The following is a 15,626-nucleotide window of genomic DNA, read 5'->3' on the forward strand; positions in this document are numbered from 1 at the left end:
TCATTTTAGTCTTAAATAAAATGTGCTATTGCAAAAGCCTATTGGCTTTATAAGAAATACAAAGATGTAACATAAAAGTCATGACTTACATATTTTCTATCATTTTGCATGATCTACATACAATGTAGTAGAGAACAGTTTGAGATAAAATTATCTGAAATTTGCTTAAGAGCCTCCACACACCTTCCCAAACACTGAGCTACTGTGACCAAGTGTAACCATAGGTTGATGCCACCCGGTTGAAAGAGCATTGGTATCCATTTCCCACCTGACCTCACACCATATCCTTCAGCATCCCTTGGGAGATGTCTCAGCCCAAATTCCACTCTGTGAAAAAGTAAGGCTCACAAATGTGTTTAGGTTTTGTAGCCTCTTCATGCCTTTGCCAGTGGTGAGTTTGCATGCAGATTGTCAATATGTTTATCATTAGTGAGATGCTGAATAATGTAGATGGGCTATTTTGGCTCCATTTGGAACTATTTCATTTCTTTACTTTTTGTCAAATGCCCTTAAGGGATCAAGTACAGAAATCAGCAATATCTGTGGCTCACTAATTTTTTTTTTTGAGAAAGAGAATCTTATGCAGACTCCATTCCCAGCATAGAACACAGCATGGGGCTCGATCTTGCGGCCCTGAGATCATGCCCTGAGCTGAAATCAAGAGTCAGATGCTTAACTGACTGAGGCACCCAGGGTCCCTTCAGTATGTACTTCTTTGGAGAATAGCCACATTATAACTGTTTGAAAATTAAAATATAATTTAAAAATAAAAAAGCAACTTTCCTTACAGTAACCGTCAAGAGGTTTTTAAAATATTAAGCCCAAAATTTTACCTTCTTTCATGCTCTATGCATCAAAGAAAAAAATGATACCATTTCCATCAATATCAAGAAAGCAGAGGAATGTTACTGTTGTTTCATGTTATATATCAGCCATAAATCATCAAAAACCAAAATAAACTGGGAGTTAGTCATGACAGCTATATACTCTTTATTTTATTTATCTCACATCATGTTTAGTGGAACATCATACTTGAGGTTTTTACTGTTGCACTTGCATTTTTGCAATTGCATTTTTCACTTTCATAGTTCATGCATGAAGAAAGTTCTACTATACCTTTCATCAAGCTTCATGCATAAAGTCATCCATTTAGCTTTTTTTGTATTGTTTTTGTCTCCAAATAAAGACAGCTGCTTCACAGACATTTGAAAAGGCAAAGAGGGAGGGGGGGATGCGAAATGATTGCATCTGGTGTACATAATTAATGAAATTCATTTATACTGAGTGCGGAGGAAAAATGATATCAATTTATCAGTTAGATTATTTCATAGTGAAAATTGCTGTTCAAAAAGAAGGAAGATCAAAAGGCGATGAAATTACAGGAATGCAAAATGAAAGCCAAGCACTGAGGAAGACTCAATGGACAGTGATGAGTACTGAGAAAAATTGAAACACATCCACATGCGAACACAGCCACAACCAGGGAGGTGAAAATGCTGATGATAAGGAGGAGAGACCTCTTCAGCTGTAGGAACTGAAGCGGAACCATCATATCCCAGAATGGAATGTGTGAATACACACGCTTGTGTAGATCATAGATGTCTACTCTAGCCATGTGAAGTATCATCTTTTATACACTTAGAATTTCGATAATACAAGATATCCATGGTGTTGGCATATATGTGTGGGGTGGAGGTGGGGGACAAACTATTCTTAGCACTTTCTGTCCTTCCAATGAATAAGTGCATTGGGTAGAGGCAGCAGATGTTCAGTGACAGGGTTAACACCTGCAAGTTTGTATTTTCATTACAGTAAAATGACAGTAAGTGCAAATCCTTTGGTTACTACATAACCAAAATGTTACAAGGGCTGCTCCTGGAAAGAGACAAACCAAGAAACAGACTCTTCACTGTAGAGAACAAACTGATGGTCGCCAGAGGGGAGGTTGGATGGGCGGATGAGTGAAATGGTGAGGGAGGTTAAGGAAACACTTACCACGATGAGCGCTGAGTGACGCACAGGAGTGTTGAGGAATCACTATGTTGCACACCTGAAACTAATATAACACTGTATGTTAACCACACTGGAATTAAAAATAAAAGCCTTAATGAGATTTTTAAGCTTTTTACAAGACAAAGTGGGGGAAGAGGCCTGCTCCTGAAGCTGGATGTGAAGACAGCAGGAAAGCGATTCACGTGTACTGATAATAAGACGTAGCACTTTTCTGAATTGTTCAAATGTTTAAGCCTATCCAGCATCCATGGATTGGTTAACTTACTAAAGAATGAGAAAAAGCAAGTGAAGTAGAATTGGAAAATTATTCTTAAATCTTTGGAATTTTTGTTTATTCTCATATGTCTTTTAGTGATGCTATAGTAGTTGCGGTTACTGTAACGAAAATTAATAACAGAGAAAACTATTCTAATTTAAACTTAATTACCTGGCTAGATAATTGCTAGATTTGGATATATTTCCTTCTAACCTATTTTTATGCATATAATTTTAATAGGATTATACTATGTTTTCAGTTATTTCTGTTAATGACAAGGTATAAAGTTCATACACATAAATTTCGGAAAAAAATTATTTTGGGGGACACCTGAGTGGCTCAGTAGGTTAAGTATCTGCCTTGGCTCAGATCATGCTTGCAGGGGCCTGGAATCGAGCCCAGCATCTGGCTCCCCATTCAATGGGGAGCCTGCTTCTCCCTCTCCTTCTGCTTGCTGCTCCCTTGTCTAACTGGAAAACCTGTCAAGATTCTGAATAAATAAAAATTTTATGATTTATTTTTATAAATCACTTTATATTTTTTTTAGATTTTATTTATTTATTTGACAGAGTGAGCACAAGCAGGGGGAGCAGTAGGCAGAGGGAGAGGGAGAAGCAGGCTCCCACTGAGTAGAGACCCTGACGTGGGGCTCTATCCTAGGACTGGGATCATGACCTGAGCTGAAATCAGATGCTTAACTGATTAAGCATGTGGATCTTAATTTGGGTCCACAAAATTGTGCTTTCTGTTCTATGATTGAGAAGCAAATGTTTGGAACAATGAAGTGGTATGAGAACCCTTCTGGACATATTACGCACAAGGAAAATATGAATTAGAGACAGGAAGTAAGGAACCACATCATTAATTATCTATTTGTCATTCTACTGCTAGGTGGAAAACTATATTGCAAATACAATTACTATTTGAAATAATTTTTTGTTATTGGCAATTCTACTGCTATTTGGAAAAATGTCCTTCAAGTATTATTATTCATCGAAATATCTCTAATCCAAGATCATAGAATATATGGGAAAGTGTGAAACTACTTCTTTCTGTTTTTCAGAATGACCGTCCCATACAATGTAACTTAAGTTAAAAATTAAATAACAAACATGATGGCTTCTAAGTGGTACCTGTAGTGACAAACAAATGCTCAGAGGCCCTAAAGATTGATAGGTTGATCTTGAGCATCTGTACGGAGAAGCTTTAATTAAAGCCCTGAAGTCAGTGAGTGTGTCCGTTACTGCCGTTGTCCCACAGCTCATCCCCACCTCCCTTAGGTCGGTCAAGTTTCTCCAACTTGGCTTATACAGCATCTCGTGTTCTCTCTTTCCATTCTCCCAACTATTACTCTGGCTCCTGTGCTTACTACTGATTTTGACTATTACCATATTCCCTTCTTTTTCTTTCAGATCTCTGAGGTGACACAGCCAATAATCTTACTTTCTTACTCACATTTTTTAGTGAGTTTCCACTCCAGCTGAGTACACTTAAGGCTTTTTATGTGTGTGCCTCTGTGTGTGTAGTTGTTGATGTTGGCACTGGATGAAGGAAATGCACTTTAGGCTCTCCGAAATCTTGCTTTAGTTCTCAGCGTGACGTCTCCCTACGATCCTATCCAACCTTGTCATGTTTGTTATTCTCATGTGTCTTTAGTGATGCTATAATAGTTGTGATTATTGTAAAGAAAATTAAAAACAGAGAAAACTATTCTAATTTAAACTTAATTACCTGGCTAGATTTGGACATATTTCCTCCTAACCTATTTTTATGCATCTGCCAAAATTCTCCCCACACTCCAATACCAGCTATACTACACCTTCCGCTGGACTCTGACCCCCCCCACCCCTAATCTGTACATACCTTGCCCTCCCTTGCACACAATAGCACTGGATATGGCACACATCATTGTAACTTGCACTCTAGCCACTTGTGCCATTATCCAATGTGTAAACTGGCAGAGAATAAGGTCCACGAAGGGCAAAAACTGAGACTTACTCATCTCTGTTTTTATCACAGCACCTTCTGTAACCTCTCACATGGTGCATAGACAACAAACTATTTGTTGAGATGATTAAAAATGAAGAATGAAGTGAATAAATGAATAAAGTCTGACTCATTCTTCATTCAGAGGGGCTGGAGCTGCCATAAAACAGCAGTATTGCGCAAACACACTCACTTGCCAGTTTAGAAGAATTCATATGCAGAAGCATATTTCTAATTCATGCGATGCATTCTTGGTTATCTGTAAATAAATTACCTGCTCTGTCAATTATCCATGGCAGCTTGAGAATTCCTTTGATGTAATGCTCAGCCAGATAAGATTAATGAGTGGACCAAAAAACGGAAGGAAGTCATGGTTGAGAGTGAGGCTATGAGGATTCAGAGACTTAGCAGTTGCAAAGGAGCACTATCACAAAATCAATTTGAATTAAGAATCTCTGCTAACTCTGGGAAACGAACTAGGGGTGGTAGAAGGGGAGGAGGGCAGGGGGTAGGGTGAATGGGTGACGGGCACTGAGGGGGGCACTTGACGGGATGAGCACTGGGTGTTATTCTGTATGTTGGCAAATTGAACACCAATATAAAATAAATTTATTATTAAAAAAATAAATTAAAAAAAAAGAATCTCTGCCACATGCAGAAAAGAAAAAGTCTAAAAAGTTACAATGATTTTTCTGGTACTCCCGTTATTATGTCTGTGCAAAACCTCTACTTTGTGTCTGACCAAATATATTTCTTTGGTTATATCTACACAGAAAGCAAATAAGTACATATTATCTGTCCTTTAGTTGTTCCTGTCCCTCCAGGCAATCCACACGGCTGATAACTTTAAGAATATCTGCTTAGAAGTATCTCTAGTTTAATTTTATCAGTCTTACAATCAATCCAAAAAGATCTCAAGGCTGATATAAAATGAATGCCTGTGACATGTGTGAGAACGTGGAGAAAATTGTTCATCGGGTCACTCATTCAACATTCATGATGTATTTATTCACCTGTATGTCACCAAAATTATAACATAGGATCTGGAAAGATAAATACTGCTGGAGAAAATCAGTTCCTTTATCCAGAAGTAGGTTATACTCTGAGCTCACCAGCAGAGTAAGGACAGGGCAGCAAAGTGGTGGTTAACAGGAGAGGAATTATCCCGAAGGACAGAATCCACCCTTAGGTCTCTCCTGACTTGGAGGACTTGGACAGCTTGAGTGACCCTAAGATTGCTGAGAGAGATCTGCTCTGTTGTTGGATACACTTGAGGGCTGACTCGTGGGACTCTACGCTCCAGTACATGGGGTGCGGGTGGGGGTGGCGGTGGGGGGTGGTCTCTGACATACTCCAAGAACCCATGGAAACATCCCAGAAAGTCCTCAAAGAGGACCTAGCCTGCTATGAGACTAAATCTCTAGGTTATACAGGACAGAGGAGTCCTTGTGAGAATCCTTGAACCCAATCAGGGTTAAAATTCCTGGTATCAATAGGATCAAACCATGAGCAGAGGTGATGACAGCCGCAGGAAGAACAATTCAAATGGGATCCTCCTAGGGCACCTGGGTGGCTCCATCAGTTGGGCATCTGTCTTTGGCTCGGGTCATGATCACAGAGCCCCTGGATGGAGTCCTAGTCTGCCTCCCTGCTTGGCCAGGAATCTGTTTCTCTCTCTGCCCCTCCTCCACTCATTCATTCTCTCTCTCTCTCTCTCTCTCTCTCCGCACCCCCCACCAAAAAAATAAAAATAAATAAAAATAAAAGGAATCTTCCCAATCCATTGCAGCTCACACAACCAAACTATCTATAAATTCAAATATAAATTCAAATAAGAACTGGCCTCCCTGCTTCCATGATTGGCTCAGCAAGGTGATCATTATCTTTCTCCACTCTTTTGCATCAGTGTGATATCTGGTGGGAAGAAAATGTGGCTGATGAGCTGCAACTTCGTACCAGCTCCAGGATCAAGTCAGGAGCCAGGGACATTGCTATGTCACTGTCTTTGTTGTTGATCATTCCCTACAGCTCTGTGCAGATGGTCTGAGGTTTTGAGCAAGTCGGTGATGACAAATTAGGGTGTGAAATTAAACTCAGGAAGTCGTGCTATGTACCAAGGTTTTTCTGAGTTGAAAATATTCCTTTCAGAATACAAAACACTTTAAAAAACCACTTGTGTGTGAAGAACTGTCACTCATCTGTAGATGTCAGGAAGACTGTCCACCAGATTCAGAATGACCAGTCTTATGATTACAGAAATTGTATTAGCTCCGTAGAATATTTTTATTCTTAGGTCATAAGTGTATTTTTAATTAGTGTTTTCAAGACGTTCTTAATCTCAGGCTGAACGGTAGCTTGTTGCTTCACTTTAGAAATTGGACTTATAAGGTTTTTTTTTTAATTCCAAAAGTGTATGCTGATTCTATATCAATAAGAGTATAAGAGTTGGTGGAAACATCTGTTAGTGAGAATAATTAAATGCTGTCCCTCTTCTCTACTTATTAAGTAAGAGTTACTTCTCCTTTCTACTTGCCTGACTTCCTCTGGTGCTCTGATAGGATATAAAATTGGTTCGCCTCAGTTTAGTTCCTCAAATGCAAATTAAAGAATGCGTCGTATAAGTAAGGATCATACACTTCTCACTTTCATTATAAGTGAATTTTTCCCGAAACATAAACAAAGCACTGGTACTGGGTAACAAGTTCTGAGAATTGCCAAATCATCTCACTAAGCCATGTCTTTTGATCTCTTTGAGCTCCATTCATGTTTAAATAATAGCATTCCCAGGCCTTTCTGGTCCAGTAATTAGCCATCTTTACCCTGACTTTTTAACACTCTTTTCACTTAAACTACTCTTAGCGTCATGCTGTACAAAGAAAATCCTGCCCCCCCAAATTAATAAACAACAATTTTTCTAGGTCATAATAGCAGAGCCTGCATAGGTGAAATAATTAACAACAAAGACCAGATCTGTGTAATATAGGATTTAAGAGCAATGAAACCCCAAGAAATGTTGGGAGCATTGTAAGGAAAGAAGATCCAGAGGCTGTTTCTTTAAGGGTATGGGTCTTAGAATAGCTTCAATTTAGATGAGGTATGATCCAGAGGGAGACTATCGCAGGTATGAGGTCGTATTTGAGGAAATTCCCAGAGGCAGATATTCCCAGAGTGCAATAGGCTGAGGAGATAACCATCTCAATATTGATTGAAAAATACTATTTAAATTGAGCACTTAATTTAATCTTAATAATCCTATGAAGTGTAGACACTGCTATCTTCCTACTTTATTGATTAAGAACTTGAAAACACAAGAGATCAAGTACTTTAACTGACATAGACAGAGGCAGAACCTTGTATCTAACGCTGATTGCACTTTTCACAACCACACCAGTGTTCCCTAACATTTTTCACATCGTGGCACATGCAGAACATGGTAACATTTTGAATCAACAAGGGCCGATGGACAATACACCCAGTATCCTTTACGTAGCCTCCAGGCCGACAGGAATCAAGATGTTGGCATGGCAGGAACTTACCTGTGGCAAAACTCACTGTTTATCAGGTGCTAGATCGTGCACCATGCTACTATACCCGTATGTCGGGAATTAGCAGGAAATACAGCAGGAGAGGTAAGGTAAATACACATTATGGAAGGTCATAGGACAACCAGGTGAAGTAATTTGGATGTTATTTGATTCCTGATAGAGTTCTTGAAGAGCGACAGTAGTTTAAGATCTGAATAACTGTATGTTTTGAGAGTGATCTGAAAAGAGCAAAGTCTTAAAGACAGTTCATGTGTCTGTTGATCATTCAAAACTGCTAGGAGGTGGCAGTGAGGAGGAAAAGAGAGAAGATATGGAAAACACTGAGTCTAGAGAATATGGACATTCCAAGACAAAGGCAAGCTGAGAATGGGATACTTCTGAAATGGCATCTTTGGAAAGAAAAGCTAGTTTGAGAGATGGTGAGATGTCGGAGGGATTAAGTGTCCTACTGGGGATACCTCATGACCAGCGTTAGAGAACTAGCTGAAGCTCCTTGCAATTAGAGAGGCAGCGGTTGGTTTTGGAGATGAGTGTTTTAAAACCACAAGTCTAGGAGTAATGCTGGAAATTGAAGTACAAAACCCCCAAGACAAGCAGAGGGGAAATGATGACAAAGAAATAGTGGCAGGAGGAAAGGGGTAGAAATCCATCTGTGGGAAAGAAAAAAATAACAGAATTGCAACATTAGAAAAGAAATTTGAGGTCACCTTACTTAGTTACCCTTGCATAAGCTCCTTTTATACTACGCCTGCCATACAAATACCCTACTTACAGCTGAGTACTTTCAATGATGGGAAATTTGCACTGTCTTGGGGTAACCCATTCCATCTCTGGAAAGCTCTGGGGTGTGTGTGTGTGTGTGTGTGTGTGTGTGTGTGTGTGTGTGTGTGTTAGGGAAATTTATTTCCTTTAACTTCTACTCATTGGATCTCGTTGTGGAATAGAACAAAACCAGCTCCTATTTCACACAATGGTTTTTCACATATCTAAATGCAGCTGTCATGTAATTTCCCCTTCCTTGCTTTTTTTCCCCCCTCCAAAATGTTAAGTATGGTAGTTAGTAGTTCTCTGTATTTGTCCCAAAATTACTGCACTCGTATTTTATTTTTTATTTTTATAATTGGCGTATATTAGTTTCAGGTGTACAACAATGATTTGATATCTTTATATATTGTGAAATGATCACAGTAAGTCTAGTTAACATCCTATACCCATATTTTAAAAGGTGTCCCTTTGTCCTATAATTTTGAATTCATAGAAGAGACTTAGCCATGAATTTGCCTCTGTTGAATTCTATATTCTTTCCCTGTCATCTCTTACCGTGAGGTCTCACCCACCAAATCATATCATACTTTCATCTCACCTATCATTTCTCACCTTTCCAGCCTCCAGAATCCTAACATCTTTGGTCTGGGCTCCATAAGGAGCCACTGTTTGATCCCTACAATCATCTTATATGCCCTTTTAATTCCACTTTTCCCAACTTTATGGGCTAGTAGTCACAGAAGCCGCAAAGGGAAAAGGTTCAAGAAGGAGGAGTTGGCCAACAATACAAAAAAAAATTAGGAAAAATGAACTAGAAAACGTTTTCAGACTTGACTGTCTCAAGAAGGGTTGGTAGCTTAGCAGAAAACTAATCGTAGGAGTGAGGTAGATCTCTCTGACATCACAGTTCTTTTAGGTGAAAAATGACAGAGTCCTACAAACTGAAATGCAGGTATGAACATTTGAGTTGCTTTTATAAAAACATCCAATGCATTGCATCCATCATGTAGCAGCAATTTTGTTGATTTTAGTGATGATCACATATATGTTGGCCTAATGCCTACCTTAGGGTAGTGTTTACATTTTGTAATATTTTCTCATATATCGTATTCGAGCCTTACAATAGCCATGTAACATTTCAAAGATGAGAAAAGCAACTGTCTGAAAACTTATCTGAGGCCACTCAATAGACAGACCTAAATATATTCCCTCACCTAGCTTTCCTCGAGACATGTCTGTGATGACTGGTGTCGGTAGCTAACTCACCTGTACAGAGTCGGAATCCCTGACCTCAGCCTCACAAGCATGGGCTCTAACCAGTTTACCAAAGTAGCCATTAAAACCAATTAGTCCCAGTACAGTGAAAGCAATGGCACAGGTAAACAAAATCAGTAGTCACGGCAGTAGTATCCCATAGTCCCACGACACAATTAATAAATATTTGATTGCCTATAACGTGCCAGGTACTGCACTCTTTAATGTCCTTTAATCCTCATGACACTCTAAGAGGTATTTTTAACTTCATCTACACGTGAGTAAACTGAGAACCTCTCCAGTTTACTGGAGCAGAAAGCAAGCATGTGAGCCAGGATTTGATTTGTTTGTGAATCTCAAACACCAAGTAACTTCATATTTTTAATTTTTTTTTTCTGTGATGGGGCCCCAGGGTGGCTCAGTCAGTTACGTGACTGCCCAGAGTCCTGGGATCTAGCCCCCTGTGGGGCTCTCTGCTCAGCAGGGAGTGTGCATCTCTCTCTGCCCCTCCCTTCTGCTCTCTCTCTCTCTTTCTCTCAAATAAATAAATAAAATATTTTTAAAAAATTTTCTGTGACAATGTGGGGAAAAAATACAACAGAAAGGATATGAATTCACCCATGAGGGATATGACATATAGACAATCTTGGTCCCATTTCATCCCACTTTCAACATGAGTTCTTCACGGTTGTTGTAACTTCCAGTCTCTCGAACTCACCCTTTCCCCAGGACACACTAACCACAGGATGGCGTCACTCGCCCCCTGGCTCAGAGTGTAGACCTTATGACCAACTGTCTTCCCACTGTGTTCGCTGATGCATCAGAATCCTTCACTCCTCTGTCCTTCCCATCTCTGACTTGGTGATCTCAGGACACGTTCGGTCGTGCTACAGCTGTAGGCTTGCTCTCCGACTGCTGAGCGCTGCTGATCAAGGCAGTGTTGACAGCGGCCACCTAGGTGTGTGCAGTCTCATCTCACCGGGGACCTCACCACCGCTCCATGGTTCTCCTATTCATGCTCAGATCATTTCCCATCACCTTCTCCAAGTGGCTTTTCCTAATTACTCACAACCTCTCCAGCACCGTAACCCCATGCTCCCTGCCATCTGTTGAGCACACACACACTCTGCTAGATAACGGAAGACAGGAAGACACCCCCCCCCAACCCAGACCAAGCTACTGCAACTCCTCTGTCTCCTTTACTTACCCTTTTCCCTCTACATCTTGCTCACAGGAAAAGGCATCTGTTGACCTTCCCCATGTTTTCTTCCACTTGTCCAAAGACATTCTTCTGCTATAGTTCCTTTCCCCATTTCCAAATGGGGACTTCTCAAGAAACTTCTTTTAACAGTGGGGCATTCTCTAGCCTATTTTTTCTTAAATTCGCCTCTCTGTGGCACCTTTGGTTCTGCTTATGAACAAGTCCAGGTTTTCCCTGTTAAAAACAAAATGAGAATTAAAAATAAAATTTCATCTAATCTGCTATTCTCTCACTGCTAAGCTCTATTTTTCAAGAAGAGAGAATTTTATATCTGTTCATTCATTTACTTGACCTTTAGCTCCTCATCCACTGCTTAAGACCTTTCAATATGAAAAAAAAAAAAGACCTTTCAATATGGCCTCCATGTGGACCACATGGGTTCTAATCATTTTTAGCCTTTTCAGTAAAGTGGATTCTAAGAATGAATGCCCAACTCTGCAGCAGGAGAATTCGTTCTGAGTAAAGATTAACATCCAAATTAAGCCATTACAAATATAGCTGTATCCATAATTATTTTGCTTAAGGATTATTTAATTGGAGAGGGGTATGAAGAAAAATGTAGGCAGGAACAAGGAGAGATAGATCAGAAAGACTTGCCAAGAGAAAAGGGAAAAAAAAAATGAAGGGAGGTCCCTGGATGGGTCAGTCAGTAGAGCTTGCAACTATTGATCTCAAGATTGTGAGTTCAAGCCCCAAATTGGGCACAGAGCCTACAGAAAGAAAAAAGCAAGCAAGAAAAGAAAAGAAAAGAAAAAGGGGGGAAATGGCATGGAATATGGGGAAAGAGAGTTAAGAGTCTGTCTGACAACTACAGGGACGACTGCCTTTAGGTGTTACATATCATAAATGGGCTTTGTTGCCACAGCTAACATGAAAACCAAGCAAGGTTCTGGACATCTCTACGCATTCTTCAGGTTGAGGGTCTCCAGTCTCCTCTCCAGTGTCACAATATTGTTTTAAATTCATAATGTCTGGATGATCAAAATAGTCCAAATGGGGTACCTGCCTCCAGATTCTGTTCTCTCCTTCTCAATCCACCTCACATGCTGATGCTGTTGTCTGATTTCCTTTGCATATAGCAAGGACTAAGAAAATGGGAATGAATGAATGAATCAATGAATGAAAAAAATCCCCAAATTACATAATCACTATGACCCTCACAAAGACTTATTTTTAGTGATAAATTATTTTTTAAAAACTTATATAGAAAAAAATATATCCTACCAGAGCCAAGAAGCCTCCACCAGGGAGGGGGTGGGAAGCAGTGGAGGTCATTTTAAGGTACATAAGACCCAAACAAAACCCAACAAAAACCTACTTTTCTTAAAACTCAAACGTTAAGGAAGGGACTTTAAGTGCACACGCACACGTACACGTACACACACACACACACACACAGACAACTTCAGAATTTAATTTGCTTAATACTATTTGGTGGTCTGCTTTTCACAGAAAGCTAAAAAGTTACATGGAAGTAGAAGTTTATTCAAGTCATAAATGGTAAAAGTCTCAATATATACATACTGATTGGACTGTAAGCACCCATTTAAAAGGGTAAAATGCCAATAAAATTTGTAAATTCAGCTTATTCTTGTCAGTAGGTGACAGCAATGTCAATCACCAGTAGTTTTATACAATCACTCATTGCCCAAGCCTCAATTTCCCATAAGGTAAAAATGCATCAAAATTATGACTATTTTACCATGCAATTTTATTATTAAAATTATTTTCTCTACACAATTATTCTGTTAGAAAAAGCGTGTCTATGTTTTTATTACTGTGTTTTAGTTTATAATTTAGCAATTGTGGTCAGTGTGAAATATATCAGCTTAAGAAGCGTTTAATTCTTTTCCTAATGGCATCATCACATTATTTTTTAATTTCTAGGAGATATTCGAAGTTGATATTTAGCTCTTAAGTTCCTTTAGAACAATCTCCACATGATTTGAAACAGCCTCGGGGTCCAAGTTGAGTTGGGTGATTTAGAAAAAAATCAAAATGCTAAAATCATGTAAAAATAGATCTTGTGAAATGGGAATGATAACGAACTCAGCTTCTGATTTTTCCCTTTGGGGAATAACCTTAATTTTATGAAGAAATGAAATTGTTGGTGGTGCTTCAGGTAACAGTTTCTGCAGAAATTTTAAGAAAATGAATCTGTAAGACATAGGAAGTTGGACTATAATCAGTAAACTGTTCAGGTCAGGTTGAACTCAGTAATCAGCAAGGTCTTTGTTTAAATCTACTTATGAATAAATTACTTTTTTCATGTCAGTAAAATAAAAAAAATCAAAGCCTCGGAATCATCTTGGCAGCTGTGCAGCATTTGACGTGATCTTTTTTTTAGTAATAAATTATCATATGGCATTAATTGCAACTTTTTCTTGTTCAAATGAGAAATGTTGGGCCTCTCCCTGTAGACCGTTCATGGATCTGCAGGTCTCAATGCCAGGCCAGGGAGGCCTTTTGTTTTTATTGTGGGCTTCTCTGTGTAACCTTTACTTCAACTTTTTGTTACCTGCAGATGTTGGGGTGATGTATTTTGTAAACTTTGCTTTATTTTTGTTGGGAATGTTCAGATATTCACTTTAACCCAGAATCACCGTTTTTTAAAGATTTGTTGATTTATTTGAGAGAGAGAGGTGTGTGCACGCATACTCACATGGGGGGGGCCAGGGGGAGAAGGAGAATCACAAGCAGACTCCCCGCTGAGCTCAGGAGTCAGAGGCGGGGCCAATCCCGTGTCCCCAGCTGAAACCCAGAGTCTGACACTTAACTGACTGAGCCACCCGGGCGCCCAGAATCGCGACATTTAAGGCAAGAGTAAGCAAATGTTTCCTGTGAAGAGGCAGGTAGTAAATATGTTGGTCTTTGTGACCAGATGATCTTTGCGGCAACTCTCAAGTCTGCAGTTACGGTGCAAACTCAGCTCTCAACAATACATGAATAAATGTGTGGGGGTGTGATTCCATAAAGCGCTGTTTACAAAATCATGCAGCAGGAAGAACTGCACGTTGTTTGCTGACTCCTAATCTAAAAAGAGTATCTTTGTGTAGGGGCAGAGAGATAAGAGGGTCAAGGAGAGAAGAAATATCAACTTCTCATGCTATATAATTCGTTAGGTTTCCCTGGCTCCAAAAAATATTACAATCAACTGAAGCTATAGGAACCCAGATTTGTTCTCACTGGTTCCTCTTATACTAAGTTATAGTTTGTTGATGAAGCAATTCTTTTACTCAACAAACATCTACTGAACACCTATCATGAAACCAATACTCCATTGGCACTAAGTACGATGCAAAGTACACCTCGCCCCGATTCCTAGGACCAGCACACTTGGCAAGAGAGATATTCCGGGCCTTCCTATAGGCTCTTGGATAATTTTTAGTTTCTCCCACCAGGTCAGCCTTTTCTCTGTGGTGCTACATCTAACACTACTACTTCCTACCTCAGTCCAGGGAGGAGGGAGGACTGATTTTGAACTTCCCTATGCTCTCATCTCATCACTCCCACCCTAAGGACTTTAGAAGTCAGTGCTCTTTTTTTATTAGACTATTTTTAATTAAGAAAAAGAGATTCAAAATACTAGGGTACTGTGTCATACTTCTTTATTTTGAGGTTAGGGAAGGGCTTGGTTTCAATTCCTGTATCTTACTGCGCTGACAATTAGAGCAACCATTTCATTTCCTCTCAGGAGACAGCTAAGATACATAAATATGTTTTAAAACTCCATTCTTTATTTTTTTTTAAAGATTTGAATTATTTATTCCTGAGAGACACAGAGGGAGAGAGGCAGAGACACAGGCAGAGGGAGAAGCAGGCTCCATGCAGGGAGCCCGACACGGGATTTGATCCTGGGACTCCAGGATCACACCCTGAGCCAAAGGCAGACGCTGAACCGCTGAGCCACCCGGGGATCCCAAAAATCCATTCTTTAAAACCCATGCTCCTGGAGGGTAGGGCATATAGATCTAAAAAGAAAGAGCAGCAATTCTAACATTCTTCAAGGCTGCTGCTGCTGCTGCAGCTCAACTTGAAAGAGTAAATTTATAGATTTTTTTGATATATGCCATTTATATTTTTTAAAGATTACAAAAAATATTTCTAATCAAATGTACTAATTTCTAATAGGCTGGGTAAATCACAAGAATTATAGAATTGCTAAGATCTGAATTCAAGATCTTTAGGTATGAGAAGCTTATCTCATTTAATGAGGAAAGCAAATTCTTTCCAAAAATCTATAGACGAGAATAATGAAGATTTCATAGACTGTGAATCTATGACATTCAAATTCATACCAATTCAATAAAGGTGAACTCTGAATTCCTCAGAAGACATATTAATTAACATTTTAAAACAATAGAGTTTACCGTACTCGAACTTTATGAAATCAATTATTTTTGTAACTTTTTTTTCCTAACTTTTAAACAATGATAATTATTGACAGTTTAGGCCATTCATTGTGACCAAATATGTGTACATGTTCCTAGGAAAATCTTTGTAATATTTCCCTTTTTTTTGAGATTTTATTATTCCTCAGAGACCC

The 15,626-nt window shown here is 39.2% G+C and overlaps 1 protein-coding gene across 3 annotated transcripts in view; it reads left to right on the forward strand.

The window, feature by feature from the left end:
* MARCHF1 (membrane associated ring-CH-type finger 1) overlaps positions 1–15,626 on the forward strand; it is an 814,327-nt gene that overhangs the window by 743,618 nt on the left and 55,083 nt on the right. The window lies entirely within an intron of this gene.

Source organism: Vulpes lagopus, chromosome 23 (assembly GCF_018345385.1).
Source record: "Vulpes lagopus strain Blue_001 chromosome 23, ASM1834538v1, whole genome shotgun sequence".
Taxonomy (NCBI): Eukaryota; Metazoa; Chordata; class Mammalia; order Carnivora; family Canidae; genus Vulpes; species Vulpes lagopus.